An 8553-nucleotide genomic window follows, 5' to 3' on the forward strand; every position below is an offset into this window, starting at 1 on the left:
CTTACTGAATCCGAAATTCCCTCAGCATCACGATCGATGCGATGTTGATCGCCAGAATCGACTATTTCGTGACCAAATAATATTTTATAAGGGGAAAATCCAGTGGCGGAGTGAGGGGTGTTGTTTAGGGCGTGTTCAATTTCCGAGATTCGCGTGTCCCATAGAGTTTGGTCGGACCTAACGTATGTTCTGACGCACGCGTTGATTGTGCAATTAAGCCTTTCCACCGGGTTTGACTGGCTGTGGTGGCGGGCATTAGTCCAGTGGCGCACGTTGTATTTATCGAGGAAAATCTTAAACTCCTTCGACAAAAACGTCGATGCGTTGTCTGAGATAAGACATTCGGGAGTTGAGTAGCGTCGAAACCAATTCTCTTCAAGGAGTTTACACACTATCGGCGTGGCTATCTTCCTAACAGGAAACAGAAGGGAAAACTTTGAGAACAAATCCATTACCACAAAGAGATGGGAGTTGCCCTGTTTACTCCTGGGTAAGGATTGTATGAAATCGATACCAATTATCTGGAACGGTTTTGTGACAATTCTTTGATTGCCCATGGTAGGATGTTGGGAGGTGTTAGCAGGCTTGCATTCTTTGCATAAGATGCATTTTCCGATGTATGAACGTACATACTGTGCCATTTTGGGCCAATAGTACAACTTTTTTATTTTGGCAAGTGTTTTTTCATAACCCAAGTGTAGGGCATCATCGTGGTTCTCTACCAAAACCTGCTCATGCAGATCCGGCGGAACGCAGACTTTCCACGAAAAAGAGTAATCGGTAGCGGGTTCGTTGGATGATATTAATCTTTTAAGTACACCATTTTCTAAACGATAATCTTTGTGTTTTTCAGGTTCTTGCTCGACTTTGGCTACCATTGTCAGATACCAGCTAGGATGTCCAGGTGAAGTATTGAGCTCTTCGACTGCACGAGATAGAGCGTCAGGCACCACGTTGTCAGACCCTCGTCGGTGCTTGATCTCCATGTCATATCGTTGCAGCTCAATGCTCCACCTGCACAGTCTAGAAGAAGTTCTCCAGCTGCTTCTAAGGATGTATGTGAGGGCCGAGGCATCCGTGTACACGGTGAACTTCGTACCCTCAACATAACATCGGAACTTTTCGATGGACTTGAGGACTGCTAAAGCTTCCTTTTCTGTAGCGCAATAACGTTGTTGCGTGGTCCCTAGTTTCTGGGAAAAGAAAGCGACGGGCTTTTCACCGTTGTCGTAGAATTGAGTCAGTACTCCCGCTATAGCGATATCACTTGCATCACAGTGTATGCAGAACGGCCTGCTGAAGTCAGGATTCGTTAAGATAGGGGTGCTGATCAACAGTTCCTTTATCGTAACGAATGCTGTTTCAGCGAGGTCATGCCATTTGATAGCTTTGGGCTTGCCTTTGAGAAGATCTGTTAGGGGCTGTACAACTGCACTGAAGTTAGCTATGAATCTTCGATAGTAGTTGCACATCCCTAAAAATCTTCTCAAAGCGCGAAGCGAGTTTGGTCTCTCGTAATTAACGATTGACTCAACTCGTTCTGGATTGGGTCGTAATCCTTGCTGACAAAGAATGTAGCCAAGGTATCCCACTTCATGGACACAGAATTTGGATTTCTTGATGTTTATGGACAAGTTGGCCATATTCAGGCGAGAAGCTACTTCTCGTAGTCGAGCCACGTGATCATCGAACGTGTCGCTTACCACGATAATATCATCGAGGTAAACGAACACGAACGGTTCAAGCTCACTTCCACCCAGTATTCGGTCCATTAGGCGGGCCAGGGTCGCCGGGCTGTTGACCAAACCGTATGGCATCCGTCGGAACTGGAAAAACCCTCGGCCTAAAACGGAAAACGCGGTGTATTTCTTCGATCTTGGATGTAATGGTACCTGTAAAAATGCCTTTGACAGATCTATAGTGGAGATAAACCTACAGGGGCCTATTCGACTAAGAATTCGGTCGGCGTGTGGAAGTGGGTACGAGTCTCTAACGGTAAGTTCGTTTAACTTGCGGGCATCAATGCAAAGTCTAACAGTGCCATCAGTCTTGTCGACTGGGACCAGACGTAGAGACCAATCACTGTATGACTTTTCAATGATGCCGCACTCGAGCATTCTGTTGAGTTCAGTGTCGATTTGAGCTTGGCGTTTTGGTGAAACCGGATATGGGTTGATACGCACAGGCGGTTTCTTCTTAGCATCTTCGCTGAGTTCGATACGATGGGAAATTAAAGGGGTCGCTTCTAGTTTATCGTCTACGGCTACTTTAAACAGGTTTTTCACTTCTTCTAATTCCAGCTGCTGATCAGGGGACAACTGTGAAACGTCCTGTAAGCTTTCTACTTCTTCAACAGAGATGGGGAGAAGCGAAGGTACAATCCCAAAAACGTTCCAGAAATCGGAACCAAGGATTAGTTTCTGTTTGAGTGAGGGAATGACCAGCAAATCCACCATTTTTGTCGAACCGTTGAAGTTCAAAGGAGCGTTCACGTATCCCAAAACTTCTAAGTTTTGTCCGTTAGCTGTAGCGACATCTAAGGTGGTTTTATGGATATGTAAACGGCAAGATTGGATCATTTTTTCAGCTCCTGAGCCTAACACGCTTCTATTGGCCCCACTATCGAGTAGACCGATAATGGGCACCCCGAAAATCGTGACCTTAGCGAAAGGACGACTGTCTTTTCTCAAATTGAGGAGAAGCTCGTTTACTTCGTTGTTATTACAAGGGACATAATCAGTGGGTTCAACGATTTGGTACCCTAGTTGGACCAAATCAATTGCGTGGGTGGGATTTTGTAAGGGATTTTGCGATAATTGAGGAACTACTTGCCCTTTCAAGCAGTTGTGTGCGAGTTTTTTGCACAGTAGGGGCAATTTTTAGTTTCATAATTCATGAAACCGCAACGATGACAAAATATGTGCGCAGGTCTGTCACAATCTTTGAAGTGATGACCTTTGAGCCTACAATTGTAGCACATATCTTCTGGCAAAGGTGAGTATTTCGACAGCAAGAGTTCATGACCATCAAGAACCGGTTTTTTCTTCGGGAATGGTTCCTGATCTTTCCTATATGAATCCCTATAAGTGTTTTTCGGTTTTCGGTAGTCATTTCCGGTTTCGTGTTTTGAATTACCGTAAAAGTAACGCGATTTTTGATACGATTTTTCCGTGTCGTCACGAATTTTCGGTTTTGTTCCGGTGCGGAGTTCATTAACTTGAGGACGTGTACGCGGATGGTCGTCGGTGGATTGGAACTTGTACCAGAACGTGGCATCTAGTTGACGTCCGAAGGTTTTAAGGTCGGCTAGATTGTCGATTTTAGACGCGATCGCGTATCCGCGGTAATCAGATCGCATATTCCGGAATATGATTTGAAATTTTCGTTTCTCTGACACGTGCTTGGTAAAACCGTTGAAAATGTTTTGCATCTCGACAAGGAAATTTTGAAATTTTTCTTTAGGGCCCTGTTTTCGGGATATCGCGCGCATTTCACTGGCGTGGTCGTGATCAGGGGATAGAAATTCCTTTTTGATTTCGCGCGTCAACTGTTTCCAGGAAATGAATTCTTCGTTTTCGACGCCTGACATAAACCATGCTCTAGCAGGGCCGCGAAATAGATTGATGGCTGATCGGAATAACTCTCGATGTGATATGTTTTCGGATTCTGCGGTGAACTCGACTTCACGTAAAAATCGCATAAGACCTTGACCGTTGTCTTTGCCGTCGTACCAGAGGTTCCAGTCGGACACTGGTCGGCCTCTACGCGCACGGTAAACTTGTGGTGGTGATCGATCTACGCGTCGCGGTCGTCGCGATTGAGAATGTCGGGGATCAGAGTCAGAATCTGAATTTGAAGCGCGATAATCAGAACTGTCGTGATATGGGCGAGATTTGCTGGGTTTCGTTTTAAGGGAAATACGCCTGAGATACCTTTCGTCTCTTTCCGAATCTGGCGAACGTTTACGTGGATGGTTTCGAACTGACTTCAAAACTCGAGGCTGAGCACGTGATCTCTCACCACGTGGGTTTAGATCAACGGCTTCTTCTTCAGTTTCATCCAGACTACCAATATCATTATTGCTACCCCCATATTCGCTACTTTCTGATTCTTTCGGATTTTCTTTTTCTTTTCCATACTTTTTCTTTTTCAATATCCTATTTTTGGAAAGATTCAGTTCTGCCAATGAGCTTGCAATATTAGCCATCAGCGTTGATTGCGTTTTCTGAAGTGAAGCAAATGGGGCGAAGAATGAAGTTATATGTTCGCGAATTGCGGATTGTAATTTGTCTAAATCATTTAAATCGTTTTCATTTTCAGCGATTTCTAAAGCTCTTGTGCATCTAACGAAATAATGAGCTAATCTGGTTTTAAGAGTATCCCGAACACCTTCAAAGTAAATTCTTCGTTCTAAATAATCAACAATACATTTTATTTCTCGGTCAATCAATTGAATTTCTTCATCAATAGTTTTATCCCATCGAGTGGAATCAATATCTTGGGATCCAATTTTCTCTGCTTTCAGACGGTCTTTGAGCCGTCTCATTAATGCTGCTTTTGTATCTTTTTCAGAACATTCTACTGCTCGTATAGTAAGCTCATAAATGATCTCACTTCGATCTAAATGATGCACCATCATATTTTTATACAATTCGTTAATTTCCGAATCCATTTTAATTTAATTTATTTTTTTAACTATTTAATTTTAAATAATATATTTATGAATAAATATACCAAGAATTAGAAACTCTGGCCAATTTAATAATAAACAGGATAAGAAAATAATGTATTTTTAATTTATAATAATCGGTTGGAGAACGATCCAAAAATTTAAAACAAAATGTTTTTCGTCCCTCCCTAGGGGAATGGGTAAATGTAACCTTGGTGATAGTATTTTTTTTTTGCGGGCGCCAAATTGTAACTCGTCCCTCCCTAGGGGAATGGGTAAATGTAGTATTAACGATAACAAATCAAAAAGTGGAAACAACTTCAACTAAATAAATAGTACTAACACAGGATATTGGGTTTACAAAGTACTGCGGGGTTATTTATTGGCGACAATAACCCTAAACTCAACATCACGTTTGCTCTTATACTTGCGGTTTTACAGGTGTAGGTTTCTGGTTAGTTGTTTGCGTTGCGATCTTTGAAGCTTTCCTTATCGACCCGGTTGATTGTTCTGGTAGATTCTCACCGATTTCGGCGTCCCGAAACGGTGTCGAATCAACAATAGCTGATACAGGTCCGAGTTGGTGCGGTTGTTGTTAGGTAGACTGGATTGAGGTTATGTCCACCCGATGCGTCTTACTTTTCTGTCCGTATTTAGCGTGGTTATTTGTGTTGGCCACAACCGCCACCTGTCGAGGTCGATGCAAAGCTTGAAGGGAATAAACCAAGAAGAAAAAGGTCCTCTGGACCTGACCAGACCAATTACTACACGTGATGTCATATTTTTGTTTACCGCATGTTTTCTTTCTTATTGTGGTAGATAAAGGCAAAATGACAGTAATGAAGAAAAATACTTTTAATATTAGTTTAACTATTCTTGAAAAGTTATTGAGGAATCTAAATGTATAATTTCCTGGCATCACGGAGTAGGCACTTGAATGAACTGCAACACTTGTAAAGCTCCCATTGATCGAAATCAGCGGAATACATTGAACAGACTTCATTCGGAGAGTTTTGAGTGAGTGTTCGTGTGGAGAAATGTTATGTGTGTTCAATGGAAGTTAGTCGAAACAGGTTGAAATAGGTCGAAACAAGTAGAAATGGATTTTGACAGTTGGTATTCTGTCTCTTTCCAATTGACTTCGACCGATTTCAACCAGGTCGTCCGTTGAACATACGTTCACCAATACTAATGCGTGTTTTGTGCGTAGTACACACGAATTTCCAGACAGACCGTTTTCATTCAAAAATTTTTGGAACCTGCGAAACGATTACATTTATGCTTTTCTAAAATTCAATTTGGTTTAAAATTTCTTTCAAAATTCATTAAATGAGCAAAAGTCATCAAATAGAAAACTTCTATAGCTTTTTTCGCAGAACGCAAAATTATTTGAAGTATTAAGGAAAGTTTGATAATTGATTCGAAACTTTTTTTCTAGAATGTCACGTTTTTGTTTTCAATTTTTGTCAAAAAGCGTTAAATAATTTTAACTTATTTAGAAAAGTTATTTCAACATCAAGAGCTAGCAGAAAAATTGCATATTCAGATTCAGGGCACATAAATATCATCAGAACATTTTCAATTACATAAATGAACTCCTGTTACATGGTTTCCAATTTGTCGATGTATAAAACAAGTATTCGATAAATAAATTTTGAAGTTAATATGGTTCGTTTCAAACTATGTTCTTATTCAGTCACACTTCTTAATTAAAACCCATTCAAATGACGAGCTAGTGTTTTTATATGTCTTATTTAGAGTTTCAATTAAAACAAAAGGTTAATTGAATTGCAATTTAAAATTTACAATTAAACATTATATTTTCAATTATAGTGTTGTCAAATGATATTAGGTTGATTAAAGTGTTAATTCCGCCGGAAGCGAACCAAATTTCTGATATGTTTGTCAACACTTATTATTAAACACCTTTTAAGGTTAAGCAATATTCCGGAACTCTACGAAAATTTTACTTGGAAAAAATCTGCATGGGGGGCGGTTTCGCACGGCTTTGGTTGGTACCTAAAAAGTTCAAAAGTACCTCCGGCAAGCACCACATCAAACCGTTTGATTGCGGTGCCAGCAGAGATCATGTATGAAAAATTAATTGCAGGCAGCACAGCGACAATCCCGACACGAAACACACAGGACCGACCGCCGACTGAATCCAAACATCCAAAGCACGAAAATGAAATGGCGAAAACGAAACAAAAACATGCTCTCTGTCTAACACACACGCTGCATGTGTGTTAGTGTGGTAGAAACGAATCCTGCTTTCGAGCTGGATCGGTTTCGACTAGTTTCGATCGATTTCAACTTGCTCCGTTGAACAACGACCAGACCTGTTTCGACCAAAACATCAGCCGATTGAACAACGACCACTTGACAGAAACTAGTCGAAACCAATCGCTACTTACGATTGAACGCAGCTGTTATAATGGAATGAGAAAAAAAAACGGTCATTCTTTTGGCGTGTTTCGAGAAGGAAGGTTTGTCTGTCGGTTTGGCTTAGTGAGTTTTAAAAGTCGGTGAATTGGCAATTCCTTTATCGGTCACCACAATGGCGTAAGTCATGCTCCCGTAATGGTGAATCAATCGGTTTGTGTTGTGATCAGTTTATGAAGATTTTAACAGAAATAGTGGAAAAGAAAAGTGTTTGACAAACGAAGAAAATTTGTTGTTCGGGCTCGTGGTTTTAAAGTTTCCTGTTTCGGGTGATGATTTAGTCGTTCAACGATGACTGCTGCGTGTTAAGATAAGTATAGTTGAAATTATTAGCTCAATGTGAATAACAAATAACGGTGTGTTTTCCTTAGCATTCTTCCCGAATATTTTTATTATGTAAATTCTACCACTTAGCAGAAATATGAAGTAAAACATCCCTATGAATTGCTAAGTGTTTGTGTGTTTGTGCATCGTTTATTCTGATGTTGAAAAATTAAATTATTCATCCTTAAAAAAAAAAATCACTAAGTTTCTAGTAACGATCACAAAGTCACGTCACGTAACAATTAAAACAATGAAATACTTTCAACTTATTTTCAACAGTTTCATTGTTATCGAAGAAAGTTCTCTTCCGAACGAATATACTAATTTAGTATAGTTCAATAAATTTGGTTGTGTTAAAGCTAATTTTTTTTATTTATAATGCGAATTTTTGCAGTCTGAAACAAGAAATTTTTTTCTGGAGTAAAAATTATGATATATTATAAAATTATGAAAAGTAAAGAAAATTTAAATGAATGCTTCAATTTATGATTTATCAATTCGAAACCAACAAGCTTAAAAGTAATATTAAAAAAAAAGCATTTGAATATAATCATAATCAATCAAATCTAAAAAAAAAATCATTTTTCATGTTGAAAACCACAATTCAACGAACACCTGTTACAATTCAAATCCATCAAAAAGAATATCGACTTAATGGAAAAGCTTACTCATCATTCATCTCTCTCCTATTAATCCTCATCTTCCAAATAAATAAATCTTCAATCTTAGAAAATCCAGTTACCTTTCTGCAAGAAATTTTTTATCGGAATTTGAAAAAAAAAGAATTATCTTGATCCATTTTTTTAGGTAGATACATGTACTTTTATTTTATATAACAATTTAATAAACATTTTACCATACCGATATAACGTAAAGCATTGTTTTATGATAACATGCTTTTATTGAATTCATCACTGAACCTTTACCATTGTATTATAACTAATTGTGCAAAAAAAAAATATATAACATTGGATGAGCTTAATTTTATTGAAAATATGACAAGAAGAAGACGGTCATCGACGGCTTGCAAAATGAATTTTCACCATGAAAAATGTAAGTTCGTTTCACTTTCAATTTCTTGACATTCTATCAAGTTGTTCACAATTTTCAACACACAA

This window comes from Uranotaenia lowii, chromosome 2 (genome assembly GCF_029784155.1).
Source record: "Uranotaenia lowii strain MFRU-FL chromosome 2, ASM2978415v1, whole genome shotgun sequence".
Lineage (NCBI taxonomy): Eukaryota > Metazoa > Arthropoda > Insecta > Diptera > Culicidae > Uranotaenia > Uranotaenia lowii.